Consider the following 23719-nt stretch of genomic DNA (forward strand, 5'->3'; position numbering starts at 1 on the left):
GGGAATGGGTGGAGGGAAGAGGGCTTATGGGACTTATGGAGAGGTGGGAACTGGGAAAGGGGAAATCATTTGGAATGTAAACAAAGAATATAGGAGGGAGAGAGGGGGGGGGGGAGAGAAGAGAGCTATTGGTCCTGTGCAGGCTTGATGCCCCAGTGTAGGAGAATGTCAGATCAGGAAACTGGAGGGTGGATTGGTAAGGAGGGGGAGGGGTATGGAATAGGGTGTTTTCAGAGGGGTAACAAGAAAAGGGACTAACATTTGAAATGTAAATAAAGCAAATATCTAATTTAAAAAAAAAAAAAGAGAGAACCTCAGACCAATTTCCCTGATGAATATCAATGCAAAAGTACTTACTAAAATTCTTGTCAACCAAATCCAAGAACATATTAAAAGTATCATTCACCATGATCAAGTAGGCTCATGGGTTAAAAGTAGTCTGTTCATTCTGAGGAGCCAGGGTTGATCTCCAGCACCTATATAGTTTCTCACAACCTTTTCTAAATTCAGTTCCAGGTTATTGAAGGCCCTCTTTTAGCATCTGAGGGCACTGCACTCACATGGTGCACAAATATATATGCCTACAAAGCACCTATATATAAAATAATAAGCTTATGAATTTTAAAAGTAAAGATTAAAATTCACAAGCCAAGGGCCCTAGTTATCCTGGCCAGAACTTCTTTCTGAGAAGAGAGAAAGACCAGTCACCATGAAGTCAGTCATTAGAGACAAAGCCACACAACAAAATCCGGATCTCAATCTTGGAGAATACCTTATAGGTTACAGAAGAAGCAGCTTTGTGCAATACATCAAGATAACCAAAGGGTCAGCTTTGATGTGCACCAGACATAAATTTGCTGCATCTGCACTTTTTGAAACTAACTGAGCACCAAAAAAAAAAAAAAAGTAACTCCTATGTGCCTTGTTGAAACCAATGAAAACAGTATGAATATTTAAACTAAAAAAGAGTCACTTTAGCATCAATTGATCCACTCAGTAATAAGCACCTATGAACAAGATTTTTGCTCCATTAAAAAGTAACCACTTTAGAGAAGAAATCATTAGTTTTTATTATTTCTATGAGGTGGTAATACATGCAAAGTGCTTGCACCAGGGAAGAAATGATCAACTCCCACTTCACAATGCTCACACAACTGTTCCCGTGAGCTCAATATGAAGCAATCCACTCAGCTGGACCATTCACATGTCAATAGACAGTAACCTTGCAAGCTCCCACTTTCAATGCCACCCATGCTTACCAGGACGTATCACTACATATGAAGTAGTATGGACAATACCCTTTACCCCCTCCTTGTGTTGTCTACTTAAACAAGCTTAGTGAGAATTCCCGAATTTTAGTTTCTTTTAAAAACACAGAAATATTATAAGCATATGGTTTCATTTTAATCGTCCGTGTGGAAATACAGGGCTGCTTAGCAACAGCTGACCAAACTTTGCTTTGCACTCTAGCAGAGGCATGGTTTTGCCAGCTACTGATAGTTTCTGCAATTGTGTAACATTTGGAATTCTCGGAACTTTTCAGAGGACATATAAATGCTAGGGCCCTGAGAGTTGTGGCTGGTGGCATTGGGGGGGGGGGGGGAGGGTGGTTGCAGTTTGCTAGTAGTCAGGCTCAAAGAAGAAATGAAAGAAATTAGATTCTGGAATCTCTGTCTCTGTCTCTCTATGCTTCTTTCTTTTCTATGTAGTGATAGAGGTGAAGCCAGGGGGATAATGGGTGGAAAAAGAAGAACACACAAAGTAGCAAAGATTGGCTACAGACAGGAATAGTTTTCACAGAATCTGGTACACCTGAGTCCTTGAGATGGCTGTGCGTCTGATTAACAGTGACCGTGCTTCTATACTGGATACTTTAACATCTTTCACTAGCCTCAAGTGAATGATGTCTTCTGTAATGACTCATCACCCACATTTTCCTGACTGATTGCAAACCACCTGTGAGACAATGGAGACCCTCTCAAGCCAGGCAACTACAGCCCCACACAGATGAGTCTCTAGCTGGGAAACACCAGCTGCCCCTTACCATGCAGCAATGCTCTTGCCTTGGGTACGGAAGTGTAAATAGTTTTTAGCTCAAATGGTGATTTATTTACCTATCACTGGCCTCAAGGCATATTTAAGGCATGGTTTATAACCATCAGCAAGTAACTGACACTGGGCATTGCTGCCTGAGGCACATGGCTTCCACTGGTTGGCAAAGGCCCATTACAATATTAATGAGAATGCCATTTGTCAAGACAATTATGCATGAACCTGACAGCTACAGAATGCAGACAGCCATGTGAAAGAAGGACCCAGGGCATGTGGATCAGAAGCCTGAGAAATCTCTTGGTACTTCTGTCTTTTGTAATAGTGGCCTTTTGTGTAGATAATGTCTTATTAAAATATTACATCTGAGGGAGGAAAGCAGTGAGAGAACAAGAATTAACACAGCTATTATCTGTGTGTATAACCCCTCTTCCCATTCAGAAGGATCTTTTCACCAGTGTAATTCAGCTGAGATGTGACTACTAAATCAATCTTTGATAATAAATACAACTTTCATAATGAGAATTCTGAAAGTATTTTTCAAGCTGGGAATATCTTTATTTATTCAAAAATAAAAGAGCACCCATGAGAAAAGTATCATGTGATAGAAACAAAAACATGGGGGCAATTCCACTTTGAAAGGTTCTCTCTTTTTCTTCCTCATTAAACACAAGTTCCAGGAGGAATCAGTCTGGATGTCTTAAGCCAAAAGGTTAAAATATGCAATTAAATGAAGGCATGAGAGACTGACTGCAGACCAAAGAGCCTACAAATTAATTTGAATGCCTGTTAATAGGTGGCATAAGCTATCACCGTATTTGGAACTGATGTGACTCCCAATCACTCTGTCACTATTTTTAACTTCTCAAAGTGTCATGTAAAATTAAGTTCATGTTATCAGTATCTATTACTGATGTGAATGTTCTCCTAAATATGCCAGGGGAAAAGCTTACAGTGCACAAGGTACACCACACACACACACACACCACCACCACCACCACCACCACCACCACCAATATATACAAAGAGCAAAACAAAAATAAACCACACCTCATGTTCCTCACAAGAAACCCAAGTGAAATAGCAAACTGCCAGTTAATTTCAACAAATATCAATATCTTTTTTTTATTTTGTTATCTTAAAAGAATTAACTATTATTCTCTTTAGTCCACATTTGGGGAGAAAAGGTGCAGTTAATTATCCACAAACATCTATGTAAAAAAAAGTTTTATATTAATCTTACTAATGTATAGGTACAAAATAGTGTTAAATGTTTAAATGTTCAATTAATGAGAAAAGAATTTCACCCAGAAATAATTTAGCAAGCAGAATGGTAATGGCAAATAAAATTTAAAAAAATGTTTCAATTCAGCTCATTAATTGCATATTTAAAAAACTGTTTTGAGGAATTTAAATAATACTGCTACATAGAAAAATAACCTCTGGGTTAAATTTACTTTCTTAAGTAATCTAAATAAGCTGATTTTTATCTAAGATTCTCCAAATAAGTTCACTACATATAAAATCCTGGATGCTGGGTCTGACAGCACACAGGCACAGCTAGTACAGAGGCCCAGCATCAGTAAGTAGAAGATCCTCCTCCAATGCACATCCCAACACGGAACAGCAGCATCAGCCTCAAAGCGCTTAGGATTCACTCATTATGCCTTAATCTGGAAAACACCACAGTCATATACTGACCCAAAGCCCATCTACTGACAGAACAGTGCTGCAGTGAAGGGTTCTGACTCACCCATGCTGCAGTCTATCCTTCAATGCCTGGCCTCACGAACCAATACCAGCCTACCATGTTCTACTCAATAGGTTCTCTGTGCAATTTCTTCACAAACTGAACAAATCTTCCCATTAATATGATTTAAACTGCCACTAATGTTTTATCTACATTAAAAACTGTCTTAACTAGCATGATGTCTGTTTCTGTAATCCTAGTGCTCAATGACCAAGGTCAGAAAATTTGAGTTCTAGGCCAGCCTGCATTGCGCGACAAGAACCTATCAATAATAACAATAACAAACTAGGAAAGAGGAGGAGGAGGAGCTCACCGTCATCATCTCACATTCCACACCAGGGACCTGAGCAGTCTCCTCTTGCCATAGGTATTTGCTGCTTCTCCAGGAAGGAAGGTCATTCATGGCTCAAAAACAACCATTGTATCAGTTAAGACCCTAGACTGTCTGTCAGATCTTAAGCTACCTGAAGACAGGGAAAATACTCTGTCATTAAATGTAGTGTTTTTCTAATCAAAAGTAAGTCTATTATGAACATCTAAAGTACTAGATTTCCAAATTACAGTTTAGTGACAAGCCCAGAGCTTCTATTCACTTCATAATGACATTTACATGGCCCAGTCTGTTATCCATAGCAGGCCTCAGAAGACAGGAATGAGAAAACCCCTGCAGTCAGTGTAGGAAGCCAACTGCGAGCATAGAATCAAACATCACTTTTAAGCTGTAATAATCCAAAGAGCACTATAAGCCTGAGGATAGTCAAAAGACAGCAAAAGAATGGAACTATACCCTATCAGCCTCACCTATCTGCACACAGTGCCATCTCTACCTACAATGACAGTATATTGCTCTATGGCCTCACCAGGTTTTGTACAGACAGCTAATACTTGAAGGTGTTTAAATTACCAATATGGAGAAGCTATTCACTCATGGCCGTTAATGTTATCCTACAAAGCCACTGTGATTGCAGACTTACAAAGAAGCAATGTACACAGAGAAAATACAGGGTTGATTTCCTGAAAGTTTCCAGTCACATCATTGCAACAGAATCAATACAAATCTGTTGTGTGTTTCTGTTTAAATGTGCTTTACATGGGAATATATTACATTAACTTTGGCTTCATGGCCAACACCTAAATGAAGCTTCTAACACCTGTAATTTCTCAGTTGTATCTCACACTTAGGGGTTCTAGAAGAAACTTCAGCAAAATGGTTGAAGGTCATTTTAAAAAGTGAAAACAAAAATGATGAGTACGCAAAATATGATAGCAGACGGGGCTTGGGACGAGCCTTCGAGCCAAGACGAGAGCTGACAACGGCAGTGCCCTGCCTGGCTCGGCCTCGGCAGCAGTGTGCATGTGAGCCCACCCTCAATCCTGCTCTGCATGGCTGTCAGGGAGTGTCTCAGTCCTGATTTTAGGTGCAAATAAATCTATAAAGTGAGCAGATAGAGAAGCCTCACCGGACTCAGACTAATTGTGTACCGACACGCTATGCCTCACAGTAGCTGCCTCACAGGCAGGGAAGCAGAGAGCTGGGCACAGGGGGAAGAGAAACTTGTACTCTACACTATTTTATCCTTTGAGTTTGCAGGGGTGGGAGGGTCTGCTCACATGAATGAAGTTTGTAATGATATGTATATGGATAAGAAAGCAGTAGTAAACTGCTTTTAAGACATTTTTTTAAATCTACAAAAATAAAATTTAGCTTTGGGCTTAAATAGTAAAAAGGAAGAAAAAGGAAAATGAAATAAAACATTGAAAGAACTATTATTCCTCCTACACAAAGACAACTTAAGTAGACTCTTCAGTGAGGAAATCACACACACACACACACACACACACATACACAAATGATTTAAAAGAAAGTCATTACACACACCTTAAGTTCTCAGTTATCACCAAAAGGGGAGACCATAGAGAATATGATATGCTAAGAAACTGCTTTCCAAGAACCACAACAGAAAAATAGCTTTACACAACACCTATGCTCCCCTAAGAAATTTAAATGTAATATTTTGTACAACACTTAAAAATGGTGTCTGGAACCAGAACAACAGCTCTGTGTGTTCCAAAGACCAGAAGCAACAGCAGTAGCTCTAGTCAGTGTCACTAGGCACTGAGTGGGTAGGCAACCATTACTTTAAAAACCCTCAGCAGAGTCTGGTGCCAGTGAAAAGTTGAGGTCTCATGAAAACAAATATATCAAAGCATTGTACTATCAGAAACCACACAAGGTGTAGAGCATAGGCCTGGGAGAAGCCACTTTACAAGTAAGGGGTCTGTACGTTGCTCCTATGACAATGTCTTGAGATCTCTCAAGAGCCACATCTTGTTATAAACCACAGCAGCCAACTCAGCAATTTACAGGTTAGATAAGAAAGCTGAGACCTTAGCCAGGAGCTGAGATCCACTCAAACCTGTGAGACTGTCCACATCAGCATGAGCTCTGAAAAATCCTCAGTTTAGATACTTACGGGGCCTTTCCAAACGTCTCTTCAAAGTTAGCTGTTCACCACAAAACAAAACCTGAAGAGCATTTTGCCTGTAGATATGTGCTTCGTGACCAACCACCTCCTGACATTCTGCAGAGACAGGGTGCTCAAGGCCCCCAAGGAGACAAGCCCTGGGTCTTCATGAGAAACAGCAGCATCGCCAACTCTTTCTGCCACATGAAGTAAACTCTGGAGCAAAGTCAGGTGGATAGAAACGTCACTGTAGTCAGAAAACCACCAATGCAACCAGAATCGTCCATGACAATTGCAATCATCTGGAGGTCTCACCTGCTGTCCTTAACTCTCTAAAAGAATGAACATATTTTTAGCCTGGATTGACAAGAATCATCAGGAAACTTCTGTAGCTTGGCCCTAAACGCCTCATCTGATTATATCCAACCTGCTGTGAAGGGTTTTTTTTATTGTGTTTGTTGCATTATTTGATGTTTGTTTGGTTGGTTGGTTTTGTGGTAAAGAGGCACTTCTTAACATTGATGATAATTTTAACACCCTGATGGATTTGACTTACACAGGTATAAATACTGCCAGAGAAAGATGGATGGTGTATCCTACTCCCGGTGCATTTCACTGTATGTAACTGTATGTGAGTGAATCAGTGATACAAATATGAGCTCCCGTTAGATAGTTGTCTACAGTTAGGAGGAAATTAGCAACTCAATCTGAAAACCGTCCTCATGAGAAGAGAGATGGCTCTATAGATGGAGAGGGAGAGAGTGGGCAGCAAAGTGTATATAATGCCTTGTTAACTGAAGAATGCAGACATGTACCACACAGCTCGTGCAGCCCGCTCTGTGTAAACCTTCAATAAAATGCTGACAGATAAATAAATAGTAGGTGCTCTGTTGGACCAAAAGTATCATGTACATGGATTTCAAATTCTAGAACACTATGACAGTGGCTCAGGCAGTGAAAAGTGACAGGAAAATGGGACTGAGAACCCTGATAAAAACACAGGGGATTTATTTGAGGAACTAACATTTGATAAAAAAAAAAAAGTAGTTATAGGCTCCAATGACAAAAGTAATGTGAATGTATACATAAGAAAATTATCACTGGAGATAATTACACATGTACCATGAGCCTCAGTAAGGAATCAAAGACTCCTGCCTTTTACAGGAACACATGAATAACACACATAGAGCTAGAAGAAATCTTTTACTATGTAGCCCAGGCTAGCCTTCAACTCTGAGTAATCCTACATATTTGGCCTCCGGGTGCTGGATTATAGCCATAAACCACCAAGTGTAGCCAATGCTACACATCCCTGGCTTCCTGTTTTTGACTTCAGAAAAGGGAAAGTGGGATCCAGATGGCTGCTCTTGCAGGAATCCAAATGAGGGTGCCTGGGTGCTGAAGGCACCAATGGACTACAGCCCACTGGTTCACAGCACTAAGCCAAGCAGCTACCCCCAGAGCCCCAGGGTATCTTTTAATGAGATTTCTCAAGTTATTTCTGTGACAAAGCATTTGGGTAGGGAAAAAGAAGGGAAAAGAGGGGTTTGTATTTCCTATGACAAAATGCTTTGAAACCAGACAGTCCATTTTCCTTTTTAATTGCCTATGAAGAATTACAGCCTTTTTCTTTTTCTGACTTTGACATTTATTTGAATTATTCAGATTCTCTAGTGTAACCTAATATGAGCTGTGGAGATAATTAATATAATGTGAAAACTGCAGGATAAAGGGAACAAAGAAAAGAAACATCCTTAAAGTTCAAGCCTCTTTCCTATGCCAGTGCAGAGCAGTTAACGGTCTGCTGCTCTTAAGCACACAATTCAAACTCTGAGCTGAAATTCTTCCTCTCTATATCTCATTGCCCTATTCTGCATGAAAAGGAAATGGGCCTCATTGTATGTGTCTGTGTCACAGAACTGGTAGGGAAGGCCACACATCAAGGAGCTCTAGATTTAGTTATCTTTATCTGTGATCAAGATGATTCCCCTCATTTAATTTACCTGGGAGTGGGGTAACATCCAGTCAAATGCACACCAGTGAGCTATATGTGAGTCCAGGTGTGTTGCTATAACAAAATTCCTGACGCTTAACAAGTTATTTGATTCACAGTCCTAGAGGTTTCATAGGTCAGAATCTGATGACAGTCTTCTCATTGGGAAAGTCCTGCAGTGACACAAAGTGTCACACAACAGGAAATGGAAGGCAAAAGTACATGTCTCTTCTGAACACACTTCTTGTAATGCCACTGGGATTCAATAATTGGATTCCACAATTGGATTCCACCCTGAGGAGCTTGTCTAGTCCCAGTCTTGTTACAAAGGCCTCACCTCTAAACACCAGAGAAATAAAGTACCATCTTCCTACTGCTTTACAATGGAAACTCAAACTGCATCTAAACCCAAGACCCATCAGCCAACGAATGAGCCTCAGTCTATGCAATCCTAGCACTCCTTGATAGTTTTCAGTATAAAAAGAGCTGCCTGCCATAAGATTATTGACCTTGATAGCACAGCAAAGAATGAATATCACAAAAGGCAGCTATTTTCTTACCATCTATCTCCTCCAGCACAAGATCTGGTAGAACTGATGAGTACTAAATAACTATATATAAAATATAAAGCATATATCATATATCATAAAAAATGAATAATATCATTTTTGGTGGCACTGACTTACTAACCATGCAATTCATATATATCAACTCATTTAACCATTACCCTAATTCAACACCACTACTATTTTATAGAAGCTGACAAAATAACTCACACTTATAACCACAACGCTCGGGAATCTAAGGAAGGAAGACTACCCTGAGTTCAAGGCTAGCTTGCATTAGAGATAGCAAGACCCTCTTTGCAGGGAGCGGATGAGGAGAAACAGAAATTACATAGCAAGGTTGGTTTGCCAAGAATCCAAAGTCCAGATCCAATGATGAAACTCTAGCATACTATTTTGGATCAAGGATAAATTTCAGTCACTCAGGCCAAGTCTGTTCACCCTCCATTCTGTGCTTCTGGCTGATGAGCAGAGCTTATCCTTTGAAGTAATGGGTCCTTTAATAAGGCAGTAATTTGGATCTAGCCCTAAGCCCTAGATCACATCCTCAACAGCCTTTCCTACAGCAGACATTTCTGTGACATTAGGTGAGCTGAAACAGATGCATCCACTTGGGAAACCACATACTGTGAAACAAGCATCGCATGGAAAGACACAGCAAAGAACGACAGCACACTTCCCATCTAAGCAAGGACAGTTACAACCACTGAAATAAACAAGGACCACTTCTAAGTGTTTTAGTATTTGAACTAATAACTTTTTATTCCCTAAAGAAACTAGGGTAATAATTTCACTGTTAGAATTTTTAATATATAAAACTTATGGAAATCACCTAATCACAGAGACATGAGAATCTGCAAGATAGAATGGCCTTTCTCTCACAGATCACTCCAAGATAGGTCTGTGTGACACTATGTTAGGAGAGCTTGCCTTACCAACCCCTAGAGTTACAGCTACATTTGAACCACCAACCTCCCTAGGCATCCACAGGTCCATGATGCTATACAGTTTGAAAGAAAGTTTATATGGCTCTACTTGTTCATCTCCTTCCAATTTCCCTACACAGGTCACTGTAGCATACAACATTTACTGTACTGTAAGTTTCTCTCAATTTTTCCAGCTAGGACAAAGTTCAAACATTAATAGTTCCAGCATCTCATCTGTACTAGGCTGGGGGAAAAAGAGATAAATACAATCAGCTTGTTCAGATGACACTGAACTGAACAGTTTCAGTACAAGGTTGTGAATAGATTAAGATAGTTATCAAATGAGCAGTCCACCAAATGCTATCACAATTCTCAACATACACACACTGTGCAGATGTATATTCAACTTCATTAAAAAATGTCTACTGGACTTAAAACTCCCACTACATTGATTGTGGGTGACTTTAATACCCTTTTCTCACAAATAAACAAGTCATCTGGAAAACCCTAAAAAGACAAACACTGGAGTTACATGACAATAAATATCAAACGGGCCTAACAGGCCTCTAAGAACATTCCACCAGTAAGAGTGTGCATTCTTATCAATAGCTGATTTTCTCCAAAATTGACCATATTTTAGGACACAATGCAATTCTCAACAAATATAGAAAAACTGAAATATTATCCTGAATTCTACCCAAACACAGTAATAAAGCTGGATATCAACAGCAAAAAGAATTAAAAAACAAATACTTGAACTGAGGGAAATTGAGCAACATGAAACAAAATGATAACCGGGTCCAGGAAGACATCAAGAAGGATTTTTTAAAATTCAATGAAAATGAAAACAAAACACATCAGAGTCTATTCACACAATGAAGGTATAGTACTGAGAGGAGAATTAATAAGACTAAGTGCCTACATCAAAATATTTGAGAAGTCTAAAATTAATAAAGGAAAACAATAAATGGGAAGAGAGAATCAAAATCAGGACTGAAAAATTAATAAAATGGAAACAAAAAGATAGGAATGTTAGTTCTTCCCGAAGATTCACAATGCTAACAAACTTTAGCCAAAATAACTAAGATACGCAGAGAGACAAGGGAGTCAGGGACCAAATTAATGACATCTTAATAGGCACTGAAGAGAATCAGAAAATCTTAAGGACATACTCTAAAATTTTATAGTCCACTAAACTGAAAAATCTGAAAGAAGATTAATTTCTAGATGTAGATGACCTAATAAAGTTAAATCTAGATGAAATAAGTACTTAAAACAGACCCAACAGAAGTAGTAACTTCTTTCTTTCTTTCTTTCTTTCTTTCTTTCTTTCTTTCTTTCTTTCTTTCTTTCTTTCTTTCTTCCTTCCTTCCTTCCTTCCTTCCTTCCTTCCTTCTTTCCTTCCTTCCTTCCTTCCTTCCTTCCTTTCTTCCTTCCTTCCTTCCTTCCTTCTTTTCATTCTCTTTCTTCTCTCTCTCTCTTTTTTTCAAGACAGGGTTGTTGTGTAGCCCTCGTAGTGCTGGCTTTCCTGGAACTCAATCTGTAGAGTAAGCTGGCCTCAAGATTCACCTACCTCTTTCTCCTTTGTGCTGGGATTAAACGTATGCACCACCACTACAGCTAAAAGCAGTAATTTTCAAAATCCCCACAGGCAGATGGCTTCAGTAAACAATTCTACGACATCTTCGAAGAACTAACAGCAATACTCCTCCAATTGTTCCATAAAATAGCTGGGACCAAGAGGGAAGTTTCATCCCTACTGGTTGGCTTTCAAGCTGTTGGTGCTGTGTGTGCTGCCTGGAGAGAAGAGACTCAACAGTCTTATACAGGGGTGAACTCAGTGAGCTTCAGTAATGTCTAGGCCTGCCAGACAGAACCAGCAGAGCAACAACAGCACACTTGCTACAGGAGTAACCAACCACTTTCTTATTACACTGAAGGTTCACCCCATGAGGCAGAATTGTTGTATGGTACTATTAAATTGGCCAAAAATCCATGGCTGGCTAGGTCATAGGTCCTACCTCTGAATCTATACTGTTATTCTCCTAAACAGAAATAGTAATAAACTTCTTATTACTATTTATATAGTAATAAAGTTCTTATCTTTATATCCAAAGAACAGTCCATCTCTTGACCCTCACCATTTTTTATTTGGTTTGTTTGCTTGTTTGTTTTATCATAGACAGTAATTAATACAGAACCACAAGTGGCTAAGATACAGAGAATAAGAGTTGGTAAAAAGGTCCACTCTAAATGAGACAACTATGCCACAATCTGAGCAAGGACACTGAAATGAACAAGGACCACTCCCAAGTGTTTTGAGTATATGAACTAATAAATAACATTTTATTATCTAAAAAAGCTAGGGGAGTAATTTCACTGTTAGACTTTTTAAGGTAAAAAAAAAAAAAACTTATGGTAATTACCTAATCACAGAGAAATGAGTATCTCCACCATGTCACATCTCCACCACTTTCATAAAAGAGCAAACAAAAAGACTGCAAGAGCAAAAGGTAGTAGAAGGCTGTGGCAAAACAATATTCTCTGGATATAACAGGGCATTGCACACGTGAACTCACAGTAGCTCTGACAGCATCTGTAAAACCAAGCATCCAAAATGACAGCAGGAATAGCACTGGGACTCATAAAGTCTCAGCCCCAGCTAGGGAGTTAGCAACTGGCAACTAATGGATGCTGAGATGGAAAAATCAGTTATCCCATTGAAGTACCCATGTGGTTATTTGAAAGAAGAGAGAGACAGAGGGAGAGGAAGAGGGAGGAACTGTGCAGAACATGTTCATCAGTGTAGGAAATTTCTAATTCAGACTTTAATATATTTTCTGTATAGAATCATATCATCTGCAAATAATGATACCTGGCTTGTTCTGTTCCTATATGCATTCCCTTTATCTTATTTCTCTAGCTGAGAATTCATGCAGTATGGTAAAAAGGAGTATAGGTCAACCACACATTAGTAGATAGCCCTATACCCAAAAATATATGGACAGTACAAACAGAAGTTGAGGAACTATTGAATCAATATTTTTAAAGAGGCTGTCAAGTCGGGGGGGGGGGGCAGAAAGAAGTTAAAGAAACAGGTTGGGGCTAAACATGATCAAAATAAATTGTATGAAATTTTCAAAAAAAAAATTTCAAGAAAAAAATGAGACCTGAAAGTGGTAGGGAGCTTCTAAGAGGAATTGGGAGAGGAAGAAAAGGGGTGTGGACTTGATTAAAACATACTACATAAATGTAAGAGATATACGAACAATTAAAAAGCAAAAGATCCTATGGCCAGACATGCACCATATATAAACCTGTAATAACACTTGAAAACTGCAGAGAGGAGGATCAGGAATTTAAGGTCATGCTTGGCTGGCTGCCTGATGATTTACAAGTCATGCAGTCTACCCTACCATAAGTAAAAAATAACAAAAAAGATAAGAGGACAAGTTTTGTCATCTTAAACAGGAGAATAAGATGCAGAAAAGATTTTCTTTAGAATGCAAGGCACTGCAGCATTCTACGTTGGACAGTCAGACTTCATGAAGGCAACACTTACAAGCACTGAGAGTTCGCCCTCAAACTACCTTTATAGGCCAAACAGAGCCACTCATGCCTTAGTTAATGAAGAAACGCATCCTGCCACATTGTCCCAAAGAAGCATGACCATCAAGGACTCCACATTGCGAGCAATGCTAACTTGCACAATGACTTCAATGTGACACATTAGTGCACGATCGGTGGCACCAACAGTCAAGTGAACAAAGGATCTACGCTGATCAGCCTGGTGTAGTATGGGAGTTGAAAGAGAAGGGTACACATATCTCCAGCATCAAGAGAAGCTGAGCTAGCTAAAGACTGCATAAACAGCAAGTGAATAGAAGGAATCGTAGAAAACACCACCATAGAACACAGCCAAAACCAGCACTGTAACATTCCAAATACTGGGGCTCACATCACTAACTCATCAGAAGAGTGCAGCCAGAGTCCTACAAGGAAAGCAAAGGCAGGAGGAGGCCAAACCCCACTTCATGCATTCCTAGTCTACCCTTTACAAGATGCTCACCAGTGAAACCTTACTTAAAACTACACTGACAATTTATTTCAGTGATTAGAGCCAGTATTCCTGCTGACAGAGGCAGAATTTGAGCTATAAAATAACTAGTTTGCAAAATTGTCAAAGATACAATTTAACAGATTTTAATGTTGCTAAAAACCCATTTGTATTACATACATCTTGAACATAAAATTTTATATTTATAACTAGAAATGTTAATGCTTTAGTTCTCTAGAAACAAATCAAGTGTCTAAATTCTTTACATCAAATTTCTGTCATCTTTTCCAGGGCTAGGTTATGAGTAGAAAAAGAGGGCAGCAGATGCTAGCAAAAATAAATAAATATATAAAGAGAAGCCAATATTTTTGCTAAAACATGGTTTATATTTTCTTTGCAAAGCTGGCTAGGACGAAGCTCAAGAGGAAGGGTGCTGATTTTGTTTAAGAGTTTTATATAGCCGAGACTTGGTTGGATTTTACTACATAGCCAAGAATGACAGTGAACTCCTGGGCATCGTGTTTCTACTTGTAGAGTATTAAGATTACAGGTGAGTCTCCACAGTCAGGAGACTTCCCACAGGCTGCACAGGCATGCTACCAACTGAGTGCCCTCATCAGCCCTGCAAGGAATTGCTTTTAGTCACATAAGTTAAAGGTCCAGAATTTCTAAATTCTCAAAAAACTCCAATTCTGCCTACCTTGATTTGAGTTTGGGCGAGAAACCAAGTTCTGGGTGAGCATATGGCCCAAACCGCACTGCCATTTCCTCCTTGTAAGCTCCTGAGGAGTTTCCCCAGAGAGCTCTGACTCGGCATCTGCAGAATACGGAACAGTAAATGGGAGCCATGCACAGCTGCTAATCCTGTATTAATTACTACACTATACAGAATATACAGTCAATAAAATGATGTTGTTGACAAATGACTTCTAACTCATGTTAAATGCTTTGAATAATAAAAAGAATATCTATCAAGGCTCCCCAACACACACACAGGAGGTTTTGCACATTTCAGACATTTGACTTCCAAGGGTGCACCTTGAAAGACATATTGGCCTCTATTGTCGCCTAGAGTCTGAATCACATTCTTACAGCATGTGAAGAACTTCACTTACTGCTCCAAAGCACCACACCTTCTCCACCATGACAGATGGGAAGTGTACACCACGCCTCTGTAAGCTGCTTCTGTTGAGTGCTGTCAGAGCTCTAAGAAGGTAACGAAGGCCAGGGCTCCTCTCCTTCTCTTTTCTCTTGTTCTCTTTCTGTACATCACAAATGGTGGCTCTAAATCAACACTGTGGCTGCCACCACCATAACAACATTTTTAAATCCCACAACTTCGAGCTACTTGACCGTGAAGGGGGCCTTGAGAGTTTAAAATCATAGGACCACAATGTCCTTGCTCATCTAGAGGAAAGGCCTGCATTTTGTGATGTTTTATAACCCTGAATAACGTACTTAGAGGAAAGATTATTGGCTATCCTTGGAGTGTTCAGAACAAAAAAAGCAATCTTAGCATTGGATTTATTTTAATCCCCCCCAAAAATATAATACTTTATGAATAAGACTAAAGTGTTAAGGGGGAAAGCAGCTGAAATCAAATCTGCTACCCACCCACCTCTGCAGCTGTTTTATGAAGTCTAATAAGACCTCTGGGTTGAACCTGCTTTCTGTCCTCCAGTCTCCACAAAGGCATCAAGTAAACAAAGCCAGCACCTCCACGGTCAATAAACCCCAACAAGAATCTATTCTTGTCTAAAGGGTGAGTACAGGTATGTGCTAGCTGTAACATCTACTACACAATATGAGTACAAAAAAAGTGATTGTGCTACAGAGAAAATATTACCCATTTTTCACTTTCCTCTTTGCTAAGTATCATAAGCTATTTCATTATTGCTAATATAACTACAAAAATTTTCTCATGCTAAATATATCAATATAATTTGGTTTCATCAAACAAAAGTGATAATAGTTTACATTGTAACCAATTAGTAGTTGTTCAAAAACATATTAATCTCAAACTATGAATATTTATTCAAAATAAGAACTCAATAATGTCTATCTGAAAGACATCTGTGCATTTAATTAAAATAATTATAAATGCCAACACTGGACAAAAATAATATCAAGACATACATACAAGACACAAAGAATAAAAACAAATCTATTTACAGCATCACAAATGCAGCTTATCCATGACTAAGGCTTCCACCACTAAAGGGCACACACAGCATACTTCTGTGGTGTTGTTAGCTATGGCTCTCCTCCTGGCATTGAACTTGCTCCTTATTGCCAGGTCTCAGGAAAGCAAGTGTGTCTCGGCCAGACCTACACTGTCTACTGCATCTCAAAGGAGCAGAGGCAGACAGCAGTGAAGCAGGCAAAGCCTTTACAATAGACTAACCACTGAAAGCAATGAGAGCTCCTCAAGTTTGGCCATGGATTGAAACAGAGAAATTCAAGACTATAGCTCTGCACGGCATGAGTATAAGTGTCTAGGAAACCTACTCTCTCAAATCAAATGTCAACAGATTGAGGACGGGACTGACAAGTCAAATTTCACTTCTAGAAACTACATATAAGTCATCAGAGAAATCACCAAATCATCAGAGATATACACACATACATACATACATACATACATACATACATAAGATTAGGGTCTGATCACCAAAGGCAGGATCAGACCCTAATCTTATGTATGTATGTATGTATGTATGTGTGTATATCTGTATGTATGTATATGTATATATGTATATGTACATATGATATATAATATATGTAATATATTATACTTAAAATTAGGGTCCATATGGAGTATATGTGGATGGATATATATGGATGGATATGGATATGTACATACTTCTTGCTTTTTCAGATGGAGCTAATACTGACATAAGACAGCAGCATTGACCAAATAACCAGAAGGAAAAGGATTCACCTGTTGAGAATAACAACACTGGCTAGATGCATTCATTTTTATTTCTTGGTAATATAACTTTTCTGACTAGCTTCCTTCATATTAAGTAACTTATACTTATTTTACATTTAAAGGCAATTAGAAAATATTATAGGGAACCAAGAAAAACCATGCACAAAAACCATTAAACATCTCCTTTAGGGTGAGTTCTTTGAGATTACTAACAATCCATGACAATGAAAGTCACATTTTCTGACTCTAGGTTGGTTTAGGGTAAAATCTTGTCGTCAGTCATTATTAGCACCATGACCACTTTTTGAGCATCACTGGCTACTAGGACTGTAAAAGCTCTTTACACCTTATCTCATCTTCCAGGGTTACATCCACAGACTTGTGAATTTTAACTCTGTGCTTACAAATAAGTTAACAATTCATCTTGTCAGGCAAAATGGCACATGCCTTTTATCCTGGCACTTTCACTTGGGAGGCAGATTCAGTCAGAGCTCGATGAATTCAAAGCCAGACTGTCTGCAAAGTGAGGCCCAGGCCAGTCAAGGCTACGTAATAAATTAATCTCATATTTCACAGGTAACTTAATGTATGGATATAAAATTCAAATAAGTAAATTAGAAATGGAACGCTTGTGCTATCCCCTCTAACTCCTCCACATGTGCTTCATATGTACACACACATACATAGGGACATCCACTTATCCTCAGATCTAATTTTTAAATAAATTCTTAACACACCACTTGGCACCACTGTAAATTAAAATCCTGTATTGATGGCTTCCTATGGTTATATAGCAGTGAGGAAGGACATATCCAGCTCATGATCTAAAAGGGTCAACATTCATTTTTCTATTGAAGATGTATAAGTTGCTGCAAATATTTCATTAAAATGAATTGCTTTATGAATATACATATGTTATGTATATACATAACAGCGTTTTTAAGACAAACTAAAGCTTGAGGGTTTTAGGATGCCTTCCAAAAGGTCAAAAAGTTCATATACTTTAACTTTTCAAAGAGAGAACCAAATGGATAATGCTAGAGGAGAGTTCACCCAGGAGACAGCACCAGATAGGCCTTGGGTGTGTAAGAGTACACTTCTATGCTCATCACAATAACTTCTGAGGAACCCAGTTTTACCTCTACAACGCCAGGTATTTTTTCTAAAATAAAACTGCACTAAAATGGTATAGGAGAAAGCTCAAAAATAAATGTTACTTTGCAAAAATTCCTGTTGTTTAAATGATCAGACCTGACATCAAAACTTTAAAATGCATGTGTCTAGAAGGTCTGTTTAAGACCTATAAGTGCATTTCTAAGGTGTGAAAAGCAGGGTAGCCCTAAAGACTCTTACATAGCCATGATAAAATGTGACAAATGCAGAGAGCACCTAGAAGGCACTCATGGAAGAGGTAAAAGTTGAGGCTCCTACCTTGTACTCTATGAATCAAGTCAGAGTCCAAAACAGACGTGCTACAGGACAGGATGAGCCTTAGCAGAATTTAATATCAGTTCAGACGATGACAGGACAGGCTCATGGTCTAACCCTAGCTAAAGGATGGACTGCCTGGGAACAGACAGGTCTTTTCTGACTTATCAATGGGCTAGTCCAATGACACAAGCACAGTAACACAAACAAACCTTTTCAAAACGTGTCTAAAGAAACAGACACGCTCAGAGGTAGTGATTCAGAAAGATTCTAGTATCTGATACACAGATCCTCAGCAGATTCACTAATTGGGAAAGACATCCTTTAGACACAGTCTAGCCTAGAAAACCTCAACTTGACATGATGGTTAGCAAAATAAAAACAAACTTCAACGCTTCTATTCAATATTTTATACTCTGACTGTATCTTGCATTTTGAAACAGAAGCAACGCATACTCCAGTCGAAGCAAGAGAAGTTCTATGGTTGAATTAATTTTGACCCAATCCCAATCTCAAAGTTACAAACCTAATGAGACTATAATTTCCAACTCTATAAAAGGGTGACTAATTCCAGAGAGAGAGAGAGAGAGAGAGAGAGAGCGAGAGAGAGAGAGAGAGAGAGAGAGAGAGAGAGAGAGAGAGAGTGAGTCTTTACATGGTCACAAAAGCCAAACAGGCAAGGCACCTGCAGAACACTATCTTTTGAGCATTCTCCTATGACCAGGGATTCCTAAGCTAGCCAGACATGAGGGAGGCAGAAATATGTGAATGACCCAAGAGATATGATTTCTAGGTCTGGTTACTCTCTCATCTAAATAAACAGCACCTCAAAACTGCAATGTCTTAGTCAGGTAAAAACTCTATTTAAAAAAACAAGTAACAATAAAATGAAAATAGACAAGCAAAACAAGACAAAATTTAATTTGTCAAACAAAGCTTACCGAAGTATAAGCTTGAAAATATCAATGTGAGAAATAAGATTAAAACAATATGCTGGATAATTAAAAATTATTAAGTTACTAATGATCACAGTGCACTCAAGCACATGCATATTCTGACAACTCAAGTCTAGGTACCCAACAGGTTAGAATGGAAAAGAAAAATATCCTCTAAGGTATACTTTATAATAACCTGGTAGGCCATGAAATTTGACTGATGCCATCTAATGGTGAATTATTTTATGTTCCATAAGATTCCTATATATATTCTAATAATATTTTCCTCCCAAGATCTGAGTAAAATTTAAAAAAAACACTGGATATTTGTCTCATTACAACGTAAGGAAGTATACACACACACACACACACACACAAACACACACACAGAGAGCTATTTTAAATGCCTATTCAACCAAACATGAGAAATGCAGCTTCTGCAGCCTGAAGCTATGATGTCTGTGAGCTTTGCAGGCACCAAGGAACACTTTCAGCGGCCTGTACTGCAACCTGAGGCCATGGTGGTATCCAGGTCCATTCTGCTACCAAGGGCCAAGTCTAGGTACGTAGTTTTACTGAAGCTGACGTCTGTGTTGACGTCTGTAGCCTGTGTTACCACCGAAGTCCATGCAAATGTCCATGATCTGTGCTGCAGTCTGAAGCCACGATGATGCTTCTGGGCTAAGCTGCTGCTGAGGTCACAGTGATATCAAAGGCCACAGTGATATCCGGCCCATGCTGCTGCTGAGGGCCTTGACTGGAGCTGTAGGCCTACTGTACCAGGAGGCGATGTTTGTGGTCTGGGCTGTAGCCAGAAGCTGTGTGGAGGCCCATAAACTGGGCTCCAGATGACTGTGAAGAGCAAGGAAGCTACCTTTGTAATCATATCAATGACTGTAAATGTATAGCTGAGAAAGAGGGACATGGAAGGCTTCTATGACAACCCCTAATTCCACCCCAACCCCACCCTCAACCCCCAAAACACAGCACTCTAAATAGGAAGCTATCAAAGAGAACTTAAAATGTGTAAGGGAGATGCTGAAATGTAGATCTTCACAACTGATGGCCTCTGGTGGAGGTGCGGTAGGGGAAGAACTCAGTTCTACGTACAGGGCAGGCCACAGAGAGTTCGACTATGTTCCAGTGAGTATATAGATAACACAAATTGAGCTTGTGGGATTTTGTGGGGGATCTGCTGATTTTTGTTAGGGAAGAGACAAACATGGAAGGGAGGGAAATGAGTGTGAGTAGGGTGCATAATGTGAAATTCCCAAAGAATCAATAAAAATGTTATATTAAATTTTTTAAAATGCAGTTTCCTACTTGGGTGCCTAATACTGAGGCAAAGAGATCTACTACAATAGAAAGAGCATGATATACATCTTCAAGCCAACTGTGACAGCCGACACCAGTATCTGCACTCTGAAGGCATAGATGCAGGAGAACCAATAGTTCAAGCCCAATCTAAGCTATGTAGTGAGCCCATATATTTTAAAATATATTTAAAAAGCTAAAGAGACAAAAACCTACACAACCAGGAAGTGCTTAACCAAATTAAGTTTCAAAGAATATTTGCCTGTGTGGTCTGTGGTAAAGCCAGACAATATCAGAACTATCACAACAGATGGCAGCGAGGTAGACAATTAATTGGTTGATGGCAGGTAGCAAACATCTTACATCATAGTATAATGCACATCTACCATAGCAGGGTATTGTGCATAGCCAACCCACATCCTAGAAAATTCATTTCAACCATTCATAATTCTGAGTCATCTGACAGTGAGAGAAACTCAGTAAGATAAAGCACTACCTAAAATTGCAAGACCAATCCTGACAACTTGTTCCTAAGCTAGCTATGCATTTTCCCATAAAAATGATGCTCACCAGAAGAATAGAAATAGAAGAGTTTCTTAACTCAGGGAAGACCAATCAGAGGAAGGACTGTTTCAGGAAAGGAAAAAGACAAAATTCTTCATGGTTCTCAGACAGGACACTAAGGTGGTGAACTGCTCCAGGACTGCCTTCAGCAGCAAAGGCTGACTAGAGCGGCATACATGGTCAGGCCCCAAGAACAGCGAGCAGTATAAAACAAAACCCAGAAAACAGGCAATGATGAAAGTCTCCATCACTGACAATCAGGGTCATAGCAGAGCTATTTAACTCCATAGGCCTCAGTGGGAAACGTTAGATGGAGATACTCTTTCTAACATTTATTTTACTATTGTTTTTAGAATTTCACAAATGAGTACAGTATTTATATCATATTCATCCCATAATTTCTCATATCCAGATCATCCACCCTACCTTTCAATCTCATGTTGTATGTGTTTAAGAATGAGAACTTGAGATTAGAAAACCTATCAGGATGACCTGGATAAATCATGCCAACTTGATACAAACTAAAGTCACCTAAATGGAAGGAACCTCAAATGATGAGCACTATGACATATACCTGGAATCCCAGCACTAAGAAGGTTTGAGGCACAAAGATCAGAAGTTCAGGATCATAGGCTACATGGGAATTTCAAGGTCAACCTGGGACATTCAAGAAGCTGTTTCAATAATTAAAAAAAAAAAATTAACCACCACCAGAGATGAAATAGAATAAAATAAACAACAAACTCAAACTAGAACAACAAAAACACACTTCCAACACATCTGTTCCTTTACTTCCCTAAAAAGACACAATAATGAAAAAATTTGGACTTGTTATATTTCAAAAACACTACAGACAAAGGAGTCAATTGAAAATATGGAAGAATATGTGTCCATTGTCTCAATGGAGTTCTGAGCTATTCATCTTCCATGGCTACAACACAAGAAATGAAAGAACAAATTCAAGGCCTTACTTTTTTAAAGAGAAAAAGTCTTTTATCTTTAGATCTTCCAAATCTGAAATTCATTGAGAAACAAAAGTACTCTTAAAGAACATATGTTCTAAGTGGTCATTTTCAAATACAACCCAATGTGAATTTGAGGATGCAAAACTGATAAAAGACAAACCAATCCCAGGTTAAAATTAAAATATGTTTTCATGTCCATAAAAAGGGGGAGAGATAATATAAAAACATCTGATAGACACCTAGTAGTGCTACCCTGTATTAGAACCCAGTAAAAAAAAAAGCATTTCCTTTAACAAAAACTCAGTAGGTATCCATTTAGTTATCTTAAGATCTATTAAACAGGTATTTTTAAATTGATTTTTAAAAGTCAAGAATTTCAAGGAGTCTTTATTTCTTATTATGATCACTGAATGAGGTAAAATTTACCCAAAGCTATGGTGCTAGTAGTACAAGCCAGTGGCTGATATACCATTTCAAGAAAGCGAGGTCACTATCAATGCCTAAAGACTCAACTTGAAGAGAATTGCAGGGGTGGAGGGATGCTACCCATTCCTCAGAGTTCTGCACTACATAGTCTAGTTACTTAAGGAAAAAGGTAAGAAAGGAAACTGAGGAATAAATAAACTCAAGATTTGTAGTATGTAGTTAACTTGGAGGAAACTGTAAACCTAAGGAAATTTCCTCATAATCTACAATGCCATGTAGACTGTATTTCTATTCTTCATAAACTGAACTAGCAATGAATATTTCTCAAAAATGGGATGTGAAACTCCTATAACAGTATTAGCAGACTGCACTTTTTAAAAAAAATGAAAGATTAAAAATGTTAGCCACTTTTCTTTCTGTTATTTATTTTGGGAGAAAACAGCTAATTCAGAAAAGAGATATGCAGGCATAATTTCCCTGAATTTTGTAATTGAGATATCATGCCAGCATAAGGAATTATAGCTAAGAGGCAGCTACTGCCAGCTGCATTTGTGAACAGTCTAAGCTGATTTACCAAGATCAGGATTTTTACAAATCAACTCAATGATTAATGTCCGTGATGCCAATTAAAGGTACGGGTTGCCCATTACTGCAGGGTTGGGCTGAAAACTGGTAGTATCTACACAAACTACTTGCAATAATTAGAGAGAATCTGAAGCCATCACAAGAAGATAGGTAAGTTAACAAAATCTGTATATGAACAGATTGTAAATGTTGCCAGGGGAAGAGGAGTGACCCACAACACGACCATTACATACCCCCACATGCCTATTAAGTGTAACTGAAGGAGGAACCAGGAAACACCAGAGCCAATCTTGCAGCTCTGTGGACATCATCCTTTGGAGTGCTATGTGGACAACCTGTCCAAGCTCACAATTCTAAAGAGGGGAAAGTCAAGCCTGCTGCCCTGGGAACTGGAGCTTCAAGAAAGATGGTAGACAGTGAGGAGGAGGAGGAGGAGGAACTCCAGGCACAACCAGACTAGCCCTGCTGGAAAAAGTCTCAGTAGGAGAAACCACCCCGATTCTCCTTTACAAGGGCCTGCAGGGGAGTACCACAGCAGCCGCCTGGGTTAGGCTGCAGCTGCAGTCACATAATAGCCATCAAAGGGCTGCTTTCCAGTGCCCACCTCCAAGGAGTTACACATCAGAGAAAAGGAATACAGACCACACAGTCCACAGATAATCCAGGCTAATAAATGGTGCTGAACTGGAAAATACGGACCAGCAGCCTTCTATGGGCTATATATGACCTGTATGATAGAGTCAGGTAGGAAGCAGAACTGTCAC

At 39.0% G+C, this 23719-nt stretch overlaps 1 protein-coding gene across 5 annotated transcripts in view; it reads right to left on the reverse strand.

Moving 5' to 3' along the window:
* Nucleotides 1-23719, reverse strand: part of Fars2 (phenylalanyl-tRNA synthetase 2, mitochondrial) — a 481251-nt gene that overhangs the window by 412664 nt on the left and 44868 nt on the right. The window contains exon 2 of one of the 5 annotated variants that reach the window (XM_052156696.1): nt 14507-14623. The exons of the other annotated variants lie outside the window; for them this stretch is intronic. The gene's annotated coding sequence lies outside the window, so the exon portion shown is untranslated. The remainder of the gene's footprint in view (nt 1-14506; nt 14624-23719) is intronic. 5 annotated transcript variants of the gene reach the window in all.

Source organism: Apodemus sylvaticus, chromosome 14 (assembly GCF_947179515.1).
Source record: "Apodemus sylvaticus chromosome 14, mApoSyl1.1, whole genome shotgun sequence".
In the NCBI taxonomy this organism is placed as follows: Eukaryota; Metazoa; Chordata; class Mammalia; order Rodentia; family Muridae; genus Apodemus; species Apodemus sylvaticus.